Raw genomic sequence first — 18,599 nt, forward strand, 5'->3', positions numbered from 1 at the left:
CGCCTTTCCTATCCATTTCTTCTTGTTAAAAATCATAAGTATCCAAAAAAAAAAACAAACAAACAAAACAAAAAAACCATCGTAAGTATCCTACAAGTAACAGCTGCATCAAAAGCCTTCCCAGGGGGTGCCTGGATGTCTTAGTCGGTTACACGTCTGCCTTCAATTCAGGTCATGATCCCAGGGCGCTGGGACTGAGCCCCACATTGGGGTCCCTGCTCAGCAGAGAGTCTGCTCTCTCGCTCTCCCTCTCTCAAATAAATAAAAAATTTAAAAAAAAAAGCCTTCCCAGATTCTCTCCCTCTCCCACCTTTCCATTTTCACTCATTTCATCCTCTTTTGTGCTCCCCAGTACATGTGAAGCATTCCCATCCTCCCTCATGTTACAGTTATTTGTGTACACGGACTATAACATATATTCCTTAAGGGTATCTTTTTACAGAGGTTGAATATAATAGGCACTGAATCATTGAAAGTTTAATTGAAAGAGAAAATTTTTGTTTGAAGGAATAAGTACCTAGAACAACCAATTCCAACACCCTAATAAATTCTGACTTTCCTTAAGTAAAAGAGCCCCCCAAATGCCCATAGCTATCTTGAGATACTGCAGATTTTTCCTAATCGAGACTATACCAATTAAAACAATATTTGCTTCTGATTCAAGCTTGAAAATAAAGACAGATAAGCATCTACAACCATTAAAAAAAAGCTATTTGTTGATTTATGGGCTGGTTCTCTCAAACTCCCCAGTGAATACAGTTACTCAACTCAAACAATTTCCTGAGGGTTGGACTTTGGCAGCTTCAAATTATTACATCATGTACAACAAGAAGAACTGTATGCTGATAAAAAATAGAAAGCCTTATTTTTCCTTTCATAAAAACTTAGAAAACTGTCATTTACAGCAAATTTCCCAAAACCAGTTGGGAAGAAAATAAAAGAATAAGAAGATATGTTTCACTTTGTTATGACTGAAAAATCAAGAAATAATAGTTGCAGGCTACTTAGTCCATCCTTATAAGGATCCAGAGCTGTATAGATAATTTATTGACATCTGAGGGAGGCAGCGTGATAATAAAAAGAACATAGCGGTTAAAAGTGCAGCCTCTGCAGGGCCAACTACATTGCATAACCTCAGGAAACACCATGCTCACAATGGACATCCAAGGGGTACCATTCCCAGGGAACACAATGTGAATTATACAACTTAGGGATCCAGAGTTAGAAAGTGGAACAGGTCTGAACTCCACCATCTAACAACTAACAACATCATGACCAAGTTATTGAATCAGTTACTGAAGTCTCAGGTACCTCATCAATAAATTGGGATTAATAAATAACATCTAAGTCATGGGATTGTTATGAGGATAATGCATACATGTATACTTAGCCCAGTACCTGGTATTAGTGAGACATAAATGCTTTGATGATAATGATAAAGAATAAGATGAATCTACATTCCACAACCCACTCCATCACTTTCAGATCATTTACTGCCTACAGTAAAGGTGATCTGTTGAGAGTACTCAACAAAATTATATATGCAAAATTCTTGGGGACAATACAAAATAGGAGCTCCAATTATGATGGCTGGAGGGGGCACCTGGCTGGCTCAGTTGATAGAGCATGCAACTCTTGATCTTAAGATCTTGAGTTCAAGCTTCACATTGGGCACAGAGTTTACTTTTTAAAAAAAGCAAATCAATTTTGGGGTGCCTGGGTGGCTCAGTGGGCTGGAGCCTCTGCCTTCGGCTCAGGTCATGATCTCAGGGTCCTGGGATCGAGACCCGCATCAGGCTCTCTGCTCAACAGGGAGCCTGCTTCCCCCTCTCTCTCTGCCTGCTGTCTGCCTACTTGTGATCTCTCTCTGTCAAATAAATGAGTAAAATCTTTAAAAAAAAAAAAGTAAATCATCATAACTGGCCATCCCCTATACCTCTCTCCTTCCTTCTTCCTTTCTCTTTTACACACACAAACATACACACATAAACTTAATGTAAAAATCCTATGACATTAAACTATAATTGATAGCACAAACACAACCACATCAAAATGAGGGCAAATGTAATCTAAAAAAAATGCATTCTCAATACAATTTACATAGACTACTGTATTGACTTCCATTACCTTTCTAATCCTGTCTATAAAACACTACCAAAAGCAAACTCTGATCAATCACTGTTTAGCTTAGAAAACTTCAGTGACAAAACATAGTCAAAACTCCTTGGCCTTAAATGACCTTCTATAATCTTTTTTTTTTCTTTTAAGATTTTATTTATTTATTTGTCAGAGAGAGAGGGAGAGAGAGCGAGCACAGGCAGACAGAATGGCAGGCAGAGGCAGAGGGAGAAGCAGGCTCCCTGCCGAGCAAGGAGCCCGATGCAGGACCCGATCCCAGGATGCTGGGATCATGACCTGAGCCGAAGGCAGCTGCTTAACCAACTGAGCCACCCAGGCATTCCACCTTCTATAATCTTAACCCATGTACAATTTCCAACCTCATCTACCACTAATCCCCTTAAAACACACACAAAAAATGTGTGTTCTGTGTACATATCCAGCATTTTGCTCAATAAGGAATATTACTCCCTTTCCCACTCCCATCTTCCCAATGCCACCTAATACAAGTAATACTTTCCACTCAGGAAAACTGTTTGAAAAAGCCATTCTGCTGGCAACTTACAATAATAGAGACTAATGATAGTCACACCTATTAGGAAGCAATAGTCATTTATATTAAATCATTTCCCAAAGAATTGTCTAAATACTGCTTCTTACCAATTGGGACATATTCCCTCCCTCAGGAACTTCATTAATCAGTACTTAACCAATATATCTGTACTTTATTAGAATACAATATAGGAAGTTACACTGCCTTACACTCAAGAGATGCTCAATACTTGTTAAATAAAAGAATAAATGAAGAACTAAACTTTGTGAAACACGTTTTTCAGTTTAGAGATTAACTCAGTTATAAGTATGATAAATCATCTCTCTGTTTCTTCCCTGAATCTACTGTATAAATTATATCATACCTAAATCACACATTCTATTTCCAAAAGGTCTGTGGAATAAAGATACTCTATGGCCAGAAGGACTAACATAATATTCTCTCTAAAACACACTGCTAATGGCATCAAACTAGTAACAGCAGGGGTTAAAGGAAAGAGAATCCATAGCAATTAAATTAGGCCCCAGAATGATAACTATATTAGGCAAAATGATAACTATGAGTTGCATGAAGTTGCCATGTATTATCCTCCAGCTCAATAACTTAGAGCTAGAAATTTTTTCCCTTAATTTTTTAAGCCCCTAAGTTTTCTAAATTTAAGGGCTTGATTGCAGCTATGCACTATTTATGAATCATTATAAATACACCACTACCCAAATTCTTTCGGCACAAACAATAATGAAAGCATGATGGCTCTATCAACAAGAGGAAAATAGGAAGGGAAGCCACTGACTGCACCAGCTTGACTCACTACTGCTGGGAGAACACTGGTACTGAATGGCACAAGCAATTCCAGTGTGAGAGACCAAGCACATGACTGGGAAGGTGACAGAGGATACCAAGAAAAGAAGGGCATCTATAAAGAACCCCAACTCTACAGGGGCAGGAGGTGGAGGAATGAACAGGGATCCACTGAATTCTACTCTAAAAGCCTTTGCAATACTCAAACAAAAACATACTACCAGACTCCAGGTTTTGAGTCAGTTCAAATCCTAGCTCTAACACTCAAAACTGAGAGATCTTCAGCAAGTTATTTAACTATAAAATTATAATAGCAATCACCACTTAATGAAAAACAACTGAGCTAGGCACCATACACATGGCATGTCCTTTAATTCCCACAACTAATCTGCCAAATAAGGATTGTTCTCATTTTGCGGAAAATAAAAACCCATGTCCCTTCTACCTATGCATGACTGCTTCACAAAGGGACAATGCTACCTATGTGGCAGGTTGTACTGGGAATCAGAAGTAAATGCAAAGTACTTAGCATAGGAACTAGCACCTGCCACATCATAGAAACTCAGGAAATCATTATAGTACAAGCACACCTATCACTTGAATAAATGACTCAATTGAACAGTAATAACATCCCACGAACAAGTTTTCCCTTACACTGTCTACCATAAAAATGACTTTAATTAGCAAAACTTTTGGAGAACCAAAGGTGTGTGCACGTATAGCTTCTTAGTTGAGGATCAAAACATACAATCCAAAGAAATAAGAAAGTCCATTATTAAGGTGATATTCGACTCAATCTGAACACTAAATATTAATATTTTACTCTCGAAAGGATTATAGATCTTGGAGATTTTATAGCAGGAGCTAATAAACAAATCTAACTTCCCCCAAAAATAATTCCCAGAAGCATTTGTTATCCTGAAGTATTCAGCAAACCATTTCCCAGAATTAAGAACATAATACTAAAATCTTAGTGAATTTTGCCAAAAACATTCTGCTGAGAGGAAAAAAGAATCATTCTGAGTCTAGAAGCAAATGCTACTTTCCCCCTCAGCCACAAAATAGATCTTTTCTTCATTATTACTTTTATCAGTATGTTAATACTGAAAATAAATATACTTCCATTTGAAGGAAACTTAAAATATTAAACCCATAACATTGCTTTAATCTTAATGAGCTCAAGAAAATCTATGAGAATGTTTTTTAAAGCAATAATAAAAATCAAGTTTCCAAAGCCTTAACAATTGAAATAGACAGGAGAGAAGAGCAAAAACAACAGTTGTATGACAGAAGCCCTCCTGAAAGTGAAGAGAGCCCTACAAACTCAATTTCAAAGTTTAAACCTTTGCTGTTAAAAGCAACACTTCACAAAGAATGACCAGACACAAAGACGAAATCCCTCCATCTACTTGCAGTTTTGCCACATAGACAATAACTTACCAGACAGCATGTTCAAACTCCAGCAATCCCAAGGGCATTTATGGGGCAAGGAAAAACCAGGAATGAGGAGGACCAAGGGAAGAGCTAGAGTTGCGTGGAGGGGAGAGTACAGAAGGGAGGAGACAACAGCAACCAGCAACAATGGGAAACTGTGAATCTAAACCACAAAGGCTTCCTGCAGAACAGGATAACAGGGAAAAGGCAATTCTTTTTTACAACCTACCAGGAACACAGAACTGACAATTTATGATAAAGCTAAAAAGATGGGGCCTCCAAATTAAATGTAAACAAAGTATACTTAAGAAAGTAACCAAAAGTAACTTGAAAGGACATATCACAAACTTCATAAGAGCTTAAGAAAAACAATTAGGGAGTGTGTTTTCTCTAGGGGCATTCCTGATGACAAAGGTCAGCAATGTAACAATAAGGTTTGCAGAGTAGCAGCTGCTTCCAAACAGAGAGCCAGCCCTTTGCACTACACTCAAAAGGAGCACTAGAAGACACATTCATAGTACTTTAGAGAATAACCAAAACAATGTCATCGTTTGAATCCTTAATTCAGAATTCCAAGACTGTCTGGACTTAAATTATATCACTTTAATAAGCAAAACACCTCCTTAAACAAGACATACTCTTAAAGAAAGTTATTGTGTGAACTGAGCTTTCTGAATTCAAGAATCAATTCTAAAATGCTTTGGATCTCAAAGGTTGCCAAAACCAAAGGCAAGGACAGTGAAAGATCTCCACCCCTCTCTCAGGGAAGAAGCCAAGTTATATCACCAAGAACAAACAGCAGGCAGAGTCCTGACTCCAAACATGTGATCAGTCAGCCCAGAACTTACATTTGCAGGCAGGGCACAAAAGCCCCAGAGGACCAACACACACCCTTCTATGTATTACACCCAGTTATAAAATAACTTTATTGAAAGAAGTTGTTTTTTAAGCATAGTCATTTTAAAAACTCATCAGCAGAAACCCTGTCAAATATGAAGGTCTGTTGTATTTCTATAGGTTGCAAGAGAAAATATGAGTTGACTTTTAAAAAGATTTAATTAAGATTTATTAGTAAAATGAAACGGATTCAGGCACTCCCCAAAACTAATTAAGTTCTTACATTTTAACAATATACTAAACTAAAACACTCCTTTCATAACAGTAAGAGTGCCCAAATTAAAAAAAAAAAAAAATTACTGCTTTTCTTTTGCTAACCATTAGCATTCTTTTTTTTTTTTAAAGATTTTATTTATTTATTTGAAACACAGAGAGAGAGATCCCAAGTAGGCAGAGAGGCAGGCATAGAGAGAGAGGAGAAAGCAGGCTCCCCGCTGAGCAGAGAGCCCGATGCGGGCCTCGATCCCAGGGCCTCGATCCCAGGACCCTGAGATCATGACCTGAGCCAAAGGGAGGCTTAACCCACTGAGCCACCCAGGCGCCCTAACCATTAGCATTCTAACTCAAGTTTCCTAGTGATAGGTGGGGGTGGAGATGTCATTCCAAAGTGTGAGACACAGAATTTCTACTGATTAGTGCTAATTGCAAAAAAAAGAATGTACAAATATCCAGGTCAAGCTCTCTAATCAAGTCATTCAGTGATGGTTATATATTTGTTGTAGGGCTAATCAAATAAAACTAGAGTAACTGGGGAAGAATTAGAGATCTTCAACCCTGATTACAGTGTAACAACATAAATGACTTTTCATGTATTAGCCAGGCAAGGGAGGTGATCCACAGGAAAATCTCACCCTAACAGGTTATAATCTCTTCTGAAGCCCCTCAGAAAATCCTTCATGTAAAATTCTTCTATATAATCATATTCCACCTTGTACGAGTTATTTCTTGGACCAGTTATTTCTTGAACTCACAACTGTGAGATTGAGACCTGAACTATGATCAAGAGTTGGGACACTTGACCAACTAAGTGACCCAGGCTCCCCTATATTTTGACATTTCTTATTACCTTTTCAAGACTGCACAGGAGAGGGGCACCTGGGTGGCTCAGTGGGTTGAGCTTCTGCCTTCAGCTCAGGTTATGATCCTAGGTCCTGGGACTGGGTCCAGCGGCCGGCTCCCTGCTCAGCGCCGAGCCTGCTTCTCCCTCTCCCTCTGCCTGCCACTCGCTCCCCCTGCTTATCTCAAAAAAATAAATAAATAAATAGTTTAAAAAAAAAAAAAAAAAAAAGACTGCACAGGAGATTCTGTCTCACACAGAGACAACCCTGCATCAACCACTGGGCCTCTCCACCTAAAATAAATTGAGTAACTACAGGTGTCTGCGAGGTAAGTGCCAAGCTGCCTATAGGAGGGTTTTTGTGAGCATGATTGCTAGGTCAAGAGAGTAATATATATGGTTTCAGAAGTCATGTCTAAATGTCCTGGGATCCTAAACCTGGATGACTGGTTACACCAGTACTTTTTAAAATTGTCCTTCAACAAAACTTGTCACATTGTTCAAGTACTATGCAAGGAGTATTACATATAATAGCCTTCCTTTGACCATAAGAGATAAAGACCTCAGGGGAAAAAAATATAAGTATCATTAGCAAGGAGAAACTACCTCTAAGACTTGAATAAAGCAATCAAGAGAAATAGGGAGTAGAGGCAGGTTTAATGGAAGAACACAGGCTAAAAAGTTCCTACTTGGTCTGACACTACAACCTTTCATAATCGGTCTCCACTAGTAAGCAAGGTAGGGTAGAGCAGAATGTTCAATTTAATGAAAGAACATTCTGCCTCTCTTAAAGTCATAAAAGAAAAATAGAATTTCTCTAAGAAAAGCCAAAGTGACTCCCTCCTGGAGTAACCCCAAAGCAAAACCATTTTTGTTGGTTTTTATTTCTGAGATGCTAATGATAATACTGATGTTGGCAGTAAAGGCAAGAGCTGAGTGGCTCCAGCGTATGAGCCAAATTGGAAAATAAAAGCCTCTTGATTCTAGCACTCCAGAGGGTAGTGAGGAAGTCTGTGGACTTCTAAATAAACTATGGAAGCTTGAAGTGGGGAGGAACAGGGTAGAGATTGGTTTGTATCAAGTGGAAGCCCATAGAAACAGTAGCATTTGATCTCTAGGTTATATGCTCACAGGAAAAAAAAAAAAAAAGGAGCTTAATCCAGAGCTGTAAAACTGGAGTTTTGGAAAATGAAACTAAGAAACAGACTTGATCTTAGTTAACAAGGAATCCCTCAAAAATATTCTAGCTTTTTGGGCGCCTGGGTGGCTCAGTTGGTTGAGCAACTGCCTTCGGCTCAGGTCATGATCCCGGACTTCCGGGATCGAGTCCCGCATCGGGCTCCCAGCTCCTTGGGGAGTCTGCTTCTCCCTCTGACCTTCTCCTCTCTCATGCTCTCTCTCACTTATTCTCCCTCAAATAAATAAATAAATAAAATCTTTAAAAAAAAAAAAAAAAAAATATTCTAGCTTTTTGACCCTATACTCTAAGGGAGAATATACAGGAAAGTCCATGGAAAACAAGAAAAACTATACAGCTAATTTGTATCTAGTTTTCATTCTGAGATTTATTCACAGTGTTGATAGTGTATATACCTTAAATATCTGATCATTTCACTTAAATACATAGTACTGAGAAGAGGTATACCGCAGACAAAGAAGAGAAAAAAGGGGAAAAAAAACCTGATTCTAAGGGCATATTTTGGAGAAACTTTGGCTACTAAGAACAGGCCTAGGTAGTAAAACCATCCAAGAAAACTAGTGTATTTCTCACACAAATGAACTCTTTAAAAAAAAAGAGGAAAGGGGCACCAGGGTGGCTCGGTAGGTTAAACGTCATCCTCTTAATTTTAGCAGGGGTCGTGATCTCAGGGTTGTGGGTTCAAGCCAGGCTTGGGATTCTCTCTTCCCCTCTGTTCCTCCGCACCCCTACTCATGCAAATGCTCTTTCTTTCCAAAAAAAAAAAAAAAAAGAGGAAAGGCAGTCAGAGACCATTTAGTTGGGTTTCTACTATTACAATATCATCATCCTTTAAATTCATATATTGAATTACATTTTGCATCCTAAAAATTACTTCAAATAGCATTATCATTATGAATATTGCCAACATATCTCTAGAATGAGGGCTTAAATTTTCTTAAATTAGACTGAAAGCTCCTAGAAAGCAGTAAGAATGTGAAATATTGGGGTGCCTGCGTGGCTCCGTGGGTTAAGCCTCTGCCTTCTGCTCAGGTCATGGTCTCAGGGTCCTGGGATCGAGCCCTGCATCAGGCTCTCTGCTCAGCAGGGAGCCTGCTTCCCCCTCTCTCTCTGCCTGCCTCTCTGCCTACTTGTGATCTCTCTCTCTGTCAAATAAATAAATTTAAAAAAAATCTAAAAAAAAAAAAAAAAAAAGAATGTGAAATATCTCTCAAGTACACCGCAGGATCACCTAAATCTAGTCTCACAGAAAGTAAAAAAAAAATAAATCTATCATTCTCTTTTATTTATTTATTTGTTTTTAGAGAAGGGGGAGAAAGAGAGTGGGACAGAGAGAGAGATGTGGGAGAGGCAGACGAAGAGAGAATCTTAATTCCACTATTGGGTATTAACCAAAAGAAAACAAAAAGACTAATTCAAAAAGATATATGCACCCCTATGTTTATTGCAGCACTTTTTTTTTTTTTAATATATATTTTTTTTATTTGTTTGACAGACAGATTACAAGTAGGCAGAGAGGCAGGCAGAGAGAGAGAGAGGAGGAAGCAGGCTCCCCGCCGAGCAGGGAGCCCGATGTGGGGCTCGATCCCAGGACCCTGGGACCATGACCCGAGCTGAAGGCAGAGGCCTTAACCCACTGAGCCACCCAGGCGCCCCTATCGCAGCACTTTTTATAATAGCCAATATATGGAAGCAATCTCTGTCCATCAGTAGACGAATGTATAAGGAAAATGTGGTATATATACAATGGAATATTACACAGCATTAAAAACAGTGAGATTGTGCCATTTGAGACAAAATGGATGGACCCAGGCAGTAATATGCTAAATGAAATAAGTCAGACTGAGAAAGACAAAATACATATGTTTCTACTCATAAACACAGAATAAACTGATGGTTGCTGGGAGTGGGGACAAAATGGGTGAAGGGAAGAGGGAGGCTTCCAGTAATGAAATAAATAAGTCAATAAAAGGCACAGCATAAGGAATACAGTCAATCATATTGTACTAATGATGTAATGGGACAGATGGTAGCTACACTCGTGGTGAAAACCTGTTAAATCACTAAGTTGTACACCCAAAACTAATATAGCATTGTGTGTCAACTACACTCAAATAAAAGGAAAAGGAAAAGAGAGAACCATAGAGTCTACAATTGTGGTAAGTGTCAGCAGAGTAATTTATATTTTTGGCAATATTGTTTCCTGAATTATTTTTGGTCCTCTCTAACAGTAGTGAAAGCCTCTGAGATTTCTACCATACTTGAGCAAACTTTAACTGATTTTGGGTAGAGTTACCAATAATTTGTTAAGATGTACATGCCAGGGGCACCTGGGTGGCTCAGTCGGTTAAGCATCGGCCTTCAGCTCAGGTCATGATCTCAGGATCCTGGGATCAAGTCCTACACTGGGATCCCAGGTCAGCAGGGAGCCTGCTTCTCCTTCTGCCTCTGCTCCTTCTCCCTACTCATGCCCTCTCTCTCTATCTCTCTGTCAGGTAGATGAATAAAATCTTTTTTTAAAAAAGTACACGCTGGGACGCCTAGGTGGCTCAGTTGGTTAAGCAGCTGCCTTTGGCTCAGGTCATGATCCTGGCGTCCTGGGATCGAGTCCCGCATCGGGCTCCTTGCTCGGCAGGGAGCCTGCTTCTCCCTCTGCCTCTGCCTGCCATTCTGTCTGCCTGTGCTCGCTCTCTCTCCCTCGCTCTCTCTGACAAATAAATAAATAAAATCTTTAAAAAAAAAAAAGTACATGCTAAATTTTTCTCTATATTCAACTGAACCTTAAACATCACACAGTTGTGCCAGGACAATTTAATGTGGAAAGAACAGTCTCATTAACAAATGGCATTGAGGCAACTGGATATCCATATGCAAGAGAATGAAGTTGGAGTCCTGACGCACACCACATGTAAAAATTAACTCACAATGGGGTCAAATGTCCAAATGAATAAAAACTATAAAACTTTTAGAAAAAAATATCAGCATATATCTTCATGACCTTGAGTTAGGCAGTTTTCTTAGATATAACATAAGCAGAAGAAAAAATAGATAAATCTGACTTCATCAAAATTAATAAGACAACCCAAAGAATGGGATGAAACATTTGCAAATTATATATAAGGACTTGTATCTAGAACATATAAAGAATCCTTACAACTGAGTAATAAAAACAATCCAAATTATAAATGGATGCCTTTTAAAACTCCAATTAGGGGCACCTGGGTGGCTCAGTGGGTTAAAGCCTCTGCCTTCGGCTCGGGTCATGATCCCAGGGTCCTGGGATCGAGCCCCACATCGGGCTCTCTGCTCAGCGGGGAGCCTGCTTCCTCCTCTCTCTCTGCCTGCCTCTCCGCCTACTTGTGATCTCTGTCAAATAAATAAATAAAATCTTAAAAAAAAAAAAACTCCAATTAAAAAAGGATCTGAGTAGATATTTCTCCAAAGAAAATATACAAATGGATAATGAGAACATGAAAAACTGCCCAACAATGAAGTACGGAAAGAGGGAGGACTAACTTTACACTGGAGAAACCTGACAACCAGTGCCTTAGCCAGGTGATCAAGCTCAGTATCAAGAATGATAAATCACATCAATGTGATTTACCAAGAACGGTATGTGATTTACCGTTCTTGGTAAATCACATACCCTTGATATGACTGGATGAAAATGATACAGTATCTCTGTGATCCTCTACTCAAAAACCTCAACCCCAGTCTAATCATGAGAAAAATAGGAGACAAATTCCAATAGAGGGGCATCTTACAAAGTACTTGACCAGTACTCTTCAAAACTGTCAAGATCATCAAAAACAAGTATGCAAAACCATTATAGCTAAGAGGAGCCAGCAAGAATGGACAAGTAATGTAATACAGAACTTTATTTTTCTTAAAGATTTATTTATTATAGAAAGAGGGCACAAGCAGGAGGGATACAGGGAGAGGGAGAGAGAATCCTAAGCAGACGCCATGCCAAGTGTGGAGCAATGCAGGGCTCCATCTCATGACACTGAGATCACAACCTGAGCCAAAACCAAAAGTCCAATGCTTAACCAACTACACCACTCAGGCGCCCCTCTAATGTGGAATTTTAGATAGAAACTTGGAACTGAAAAGAGGTATTAGGTAAAAACTAAAGACATCTGAATAAACTATGGACTTCAGCTAATAACAACATATCAATTTTGGTTCACTACTTGTAACAAATGAACTATACTAATATAAAAAATTAATAACAGGATAAACTGTGGGGGAGAACCATATGAGAACTCTTTCTACACTCTGCGCAATAAACAGCAGCAACTGCCACTTGGTAAACTAGATGGCTTCAAATGCTTGGCAAACAACTTCTATGTGTATGAGATTTTGAACAGTTGTTTTTAAAGAATATAAAAGCAAAGAAAATCAGTTTGTCATTACATTTTATACTCTGACATTGTCATTTAATTCAGGACAGAATGCAATCACCATTTCCCTAAAAGAAGAAAACAACAATAATACTATTGAATACACTTATGTCCAAAGTACATGGAGACAGATAATTCACTCTGACAAAAAGAAGGCTGAAAATGCTGTCAAAGGGCACAGCAGCAAAAGTCAGAGTGCATGTCTTGTGTTTGCAAGGAAAGACAAAACAGATGAACAGGGCCGCCTGGATGGCTCAGTTGTTAAGTGCCTGCCTTCAGCTCAGGTCATAATTCCAAAGTCCTGGGATCAAGCCCTACATCGGGCTCCCTACTCCACAGGAAGCCTGCTTCTCCCTCTCCCACTTTCCCTACTTGTGTTGCCCTCTCGCTGTGTCTCTCTCTGTCAAATAAATAAATAAAATCTTGAAGAAAAAAAAAAAAAAAGAACAGACGAACAAAGCAGGCTGAAGTGATATTTCCTGGGCATCCTCTTTGTTAAACAATTACCAACAGTCCCCCACATGTCTGTAGAAATCCTTCCTATGGATTCTTGGGCATATTTCCCTAGAAGACTCCTTCAGAAGCTGACTTAAAAACCATCTGTTTGAGGGGCATCTGGGCGGCTGAGGCAGTTAAGCGTCTGCCTTCAGCTCAGGTCATGATCCCAGGGTCCTGGGATGGAGCCCCACATTGGGCTCTTGCTGCTCAATGGGGAGCCTGCTTCTCCCTTGCCCTCTGTCTGCCACTCCCCCTGCTTATGCTCTCTGTCTCCCAATCTCTCTCAATCTCTCTCTCTCTCAAAGAAAAATAAAATCTTGAATAAAAAGAACCCATCTGTTCGATAGACAATCTGTATCCAGAGCTCACAGAAAACAGAGAGCTAAGAACCTTTGGTAGGTAAAAAGAGGACAGAAGAAAAAAAGTAGGCAGGTATCTACCTTCATTGAAGGGACATAAATACCACTCCTGAGTTGGCAATCTGAACTAGGAGTAAGGGAAAAGGGAGATAAGACAGCACAGTATCAATGGTTTAGGAAAAGAAATTGGACCTTTGTGACTATTTCCTTTTCTTAAACAAGCAAATAATTTAATTGCACAGTTTACAGAAAGAAAAAAAAAAGACCACTAAAGATAGGAAAAATGTCCTATCCATTTATAATTAAAGAAATGCAAAAAAAAAAAAAAGATACATATATATCATTTTTCAGGTATCAGATTGCCAAATATTTAAAAGTTGGATAAAATCAGTGTAGGTGAAGGTACAGAGAAGGATAAATTCCCGTTTACTCTTGGTAGTATTAAAATAAATTTGGCAGTATTTCTCAATTTTAAATCTTATATCTTTGTCTCAACAATTCAACTTCTGGAAATTCACCCTTCAGTTGCAAAGATAAATATAAATGGATATTTATAGTTGCACTATTTGTAATAAATAAAAACTGGCAATAGGGGACTGGTTAAATTATGGTTAAGTCTCATTTAGGAATATCTACAGAGGAAATAATATACATAGGATTTACTTCAAAATAACCAATGAGGGTGGGCACCTGGGTGGCTTAGTCATTAAGCATCTGCCTTTGGCTCAGGTCATGATCCTAGAGTCCTGGGATCTAGCTCCGCATCCAGCTCCCTGCTCCACAGGAAGCCTGCTTCTCCCTCTCCCATTCCCCCTGCTTGTGTTCCCTCTTAATCACATGTTGACTAGGAGGCATAAGAGGGAATACAGATAAAACATGACTAACCACGAATTTAATAATTTTCTTGAGGCTGGTGATGGGTACATGTAGTTCATTATATTCTTTCCCTTATTTTTGATATATTTGAAATTTGCCATAATAAAAATATACAAAACTATGAAACAACATCATTGAAGAGGACAGTGGATAAAGGTATTGACCTACATAACTTTGGAAATTACTGGAGTCTTTTAGACTAAAAGCACAGGGAACCACACATTAGCATTGTACTCTAGCTAATAAAGCTGTTTCCCACAGGTGTACAGGTTAACAATTCTCAAACCACTATACATGTTTACTGAACCTGAACAATTAGGTAACTGAATGGTGGATGGTAGAAGGTTTCTCACTTTTAGAATGGGAAATTACAGATAAGCAGGAAGAAAAGGCTAAAACGATCCATGTGGTAATGGATTAGAGTTAGAATATGAACTTGTGTTTCACCTAATAAAAATATGGTTACTCTAGAAATATTTATAGATCTATATGTATGTGAATACACATATATTTACTTATTCTGTCAGCTAAGAATGCTTAGAATCAATGACACCCCAGCTGTAACAAGCACACCAAGAGACAAGATCTTAGTTTCTAATACCACTCTCCAACAAAAGAAACCCAGTTTTCTTGGAGAAATATCTGATTCCAGGACTGCAAAGGAAATACACAAGATAAGCCCAAGCATCTTGTTATGTCAGAAACCAAGGAAATGGTAAAAACAAAACAAAAATCCTAAACTGACAGAGGTATCTGAAAGGGACACAGAAGACAAACGGAATGAGCTTCCAAAAGCCAAATCTAAAGTATAAAATAAGAATAAAATAAAAAAAGAATAAAATAAAAAAAGCCAAATCTAAAGTATAAAATAAGAATAAAATAAAGTATAAAATATAAAGTATAAAATAATCTATGAGTTCATACTGGTAATAAGGAAATCATTAAATAAACAAATGGAGAACAAATTTCACTTGCAGAAGAATTCCAGATCATTTATCAGCTACTCCACCTGCAAAGATGAGGACCATAAATCCCACTCCTTAAGTGCATGGAGACCTTGTTCCAAAAACTACAGCATGGACAGGCACCTGGGTGGCTAAGTCAGTTAAGCATGGGACTCCTGATTCAGCTCAGGTCATGATCTTGGGGTCATAAGATCAAGCCTCATGCTGGGCTCAGCCAGGTGATTAAGGTCATTATCAACAATGATAAATCACGTCAATAATATATACCCTTGATATGATGTGATAAGAATAGCCCTGTATATCAGTGATCTTCCACTTGTGAAAACTAATAAAGGGAAACCTCACTAAAGTGGACTCTAGATGCTAGAAGGGGAGGCTGGAAGGGGGAGCTGTACCACTCAATATCAATTACAGGAGAAACTGTCAATTACAAATCCAACAGAAGAATCATCACTGGAAAAGAATCATCAACTAAAGGTCCCAACAGAGAACGATGTAGACTGCGTCTCATATAAAAAAAATCTACTAATTCTGCAACTCAGGCTTTGAAAAATCACCCTACACTCTTGCTTTTCTCCAATGGACTTTTGTTCAAAACAAACCCTCCCAACTTCCTCTTTCTCCATTAAAATAATGTTCCACTCCTTTGTTTGTGAGATTTGCCTATGGCTTTGCCATAGCTTGCATAGCCTGAATTGCAATTCTCTGTTATTCCCAAGTAAAAGCATTTTTGCTGGTAAAATAAACAGTGTTGCTGGTAAGACTGTTTTGTTTCTAAGGTTAACACACCCAGGGGCAACTGGGTGGCTCAGTCGTTAGGCATCTGCCTTTAGCTCAGGTCATTATCCCAGAGTCCTGGGATCCAGCCCTGCATCGGGCTCCCTGGTCTGCAGGAAGCCTGCTTCTCCCTCCCACTCCCCCGCCCCTGCTCATGTTACCTCTCTCGCTGTGTCTATCAAAAAAATAAAATCTCTTAAAAAAAATAAGGTTAACACACCTCAAAACCCACAACCCCAGTCTAATTATGAGAACAACATCAGACAAATTCCAGAAGAGATGCATCCTAAAAATACTTCACTAGTACTCCTCAAAACTATCAGGTCATCAAAAACAAGGAAAGTCTGTGACAGCCAAGAAGAGCCTAAGGAGACATGACTACTAAATTAATGCGGTATCCTGGATGGGAGCCTGGAACAAAGAAAAGACATAAGATAACAGCTGAGGAAATTTGAAGTGTTTAATAATAATGTACCAATATTGATTCATTAACTGCAATAACTCTAAGATGTTAGTCATAATGAAAACTGGATGAGGAAATATATAGAGAACTCCATACTATCATCTCAGCTTTTCTGTAATCTAAAACTGTTCTAGAAACATGTTTTAAAGCTTATGAAAAAAGGATAAGAATTTAATAAAAATCAGTTAAAAAAATCAGTAAAAACTGTTCTAAATAATGTGTTTAAAAGCTTATGGAAAAAGGCTAGGAATTTAATAAAAATCAGATTTCTTAAAATGCACTTTTTTTAATCTCATGCAAATGAAAAATTATGTAATGGGGCGCCTAGGTGGTTCAGATGGTTAAGCATCTCCCTTTGTCTCAGGTCATGATCTTAGGGTCCTGGGATCCAGCCCTAAATCAGGCTCCCAGCTCAGCAGGGAGTCTACTTCTCCCTCTGCCCCTCACCTGGCTCATGCTCTCTTTGTGTGTCTCTCTCAAATAAATAAATAAATGTTTTTTAAATTCTAAACAAAAAGAAAAATTATGTAATAGAGAAAAAATAAATCTCATGCAAACAATTTCTAGTGTCTTTACTACTCCAAAAAGGATACATCCCAGTGAAATACTGTCTCATACAAACCAGCCTAGATAAAGATTATAAAGACATTAGGTTTGTTTTTGTTTTTATTTTTGTTTTTTGCTTTCCAGTGGTGTTGACCTCCCAATGAGAGGACCTCCTCCACCCATCCCTGGAGGAAGAAAAGAGTAAGCACAAGAAGTGCCTCATGCAGAGCCCCAATTCCTACTTCATGGGTGGATGTGAAGTGTCCAGGATGCTACAAAATCAGTACTATCTTTGGCCATGCACAAACAGTAGTTTAGTGTGTTGGCTTCTCCACTGTCCTTTGCCAGTGTACAGAAGGAAAAACAAGGCTTACAGATGGATGCTCCTTCAGATGGAAGCAGAACTAAAATCACCCTTATGGAATTAAGGTCTTAATTCTATTTGGAAGCAATGACCAAGTTTGTGACTGTCACTGAATATACATTATCTAATACCTACAATGTACAGCCCGGGGCCACATGATTTAAAAGTTAAATTCTATGCTAAATGCACCAGTAATTTTTTCTGTTTTTGTTTTTTCTGGACATTCCCTTAACACTAGTCACCAGGTAGTATTTTAGCAGCTCCATTCAAGGAAAAAGCAGTATAAGTCTTAGCAAAAATGAGTAATCATTTTCCACTTCAGACTATTTAACTGTCTTCCTATAGGCGGAACTCTTTGGTAAGAACATATATCAATAATACTTGCCTATATTTGCATAGTATTTATAGTTTGCAAAGCATCTATGCCCACTTTCACACACCACCACTCCACTACAGGAAGGTCTCCAGGCTATATTCACACTAGTGGTAAGCACCCCATAGCACTGCATTAATCTCTAACTTAACCTCCATACATTGTTCAGTGATCTGATGAATGTTGTGTCTTGCCCCAAAAGCTATAACCTTCTTAATGTTAGGGATCATGCTGTATTAATCTTTGAGTCCCCAGGGCTTAATGTTGTATCTGGAATATTATAGATGTTTAATTAATATTTGATGGATGAATTAAAAACTGTATGAATTTTATAATCTTACATTTCTCAGCAGGGTTCTGGTTATGCTAAACATTTTAAATAGTGATCCTGGCTTTGTTGGTGTCACTATTTTAAATTGTCATTATTTAAAACAAACAATAAATATATTAAAATAAATTTTTGTTTAAAGATTTTTATTTATTTATTTGACAGAGAGAGAAATCACAAGTAGGCAGAGAGGCAGGCAGATAGGGAGGGAGAAGCAGGCTCCCCGCTGAGCAGAGAGCCTGATGTGGGGCTCTGATCCCAGGACCCTGAGATCATGACCTGAGCCAAAGGCAGAGGCTTAACCCACTGAGCTACCCAGGGGCCCCTTAAAATAAATTTTTAAGAAAGAATTAAAAGCACCCTGAATCAAGATGAGTGGGAAACCATCCCATAAATACACTTTGGATAATCCGTGTGTGTGTGTGTGTGTGTGTGTGTGTGTGTGCGCGCGCGTGCATGTGCACGTGTGTATTTATATTTGTATTTATATTTATCTTAATACAGAGTGGTTTAGGGAATATTATTCCATTTTTACTAAGTACTCTCTACCTATGCACAGATAGGGCACACTAGAGGACATTAGAGTTTA

The 18,599-nt window shown here is 38.5% G+C and overlaps 1 pseudogene; it reads left to right on the top strand.

Moving 5' to 3' along the window:
• The first annotated feature begins 15,988 nt into the window (after positions 1–15,988).
• On the top strand, positions 15,989–17,353 carry LOC111145194 (annotated as a pseudogene).
• The last annotated feature ends 1,246 nt before the right edge of the window (positions 17,354–18,599 follow it).

This window comes from Enhydra lutris, unplaced genomic scaffold, assembly GCF_002288905.1.
Source record: "Enhydra lutris kenyoni isolate GAN:26980312 unplaced genomic scaffold, ASM228890v2 scaffoldscaffold12, whole genome shotgun sequence".
Taxonomy (NCBI): Eukaryota; Metazoa; Chordata; class Mammalia; order Carnivora; family Mustelidae; genus Enhydra; species Enhydra lutris.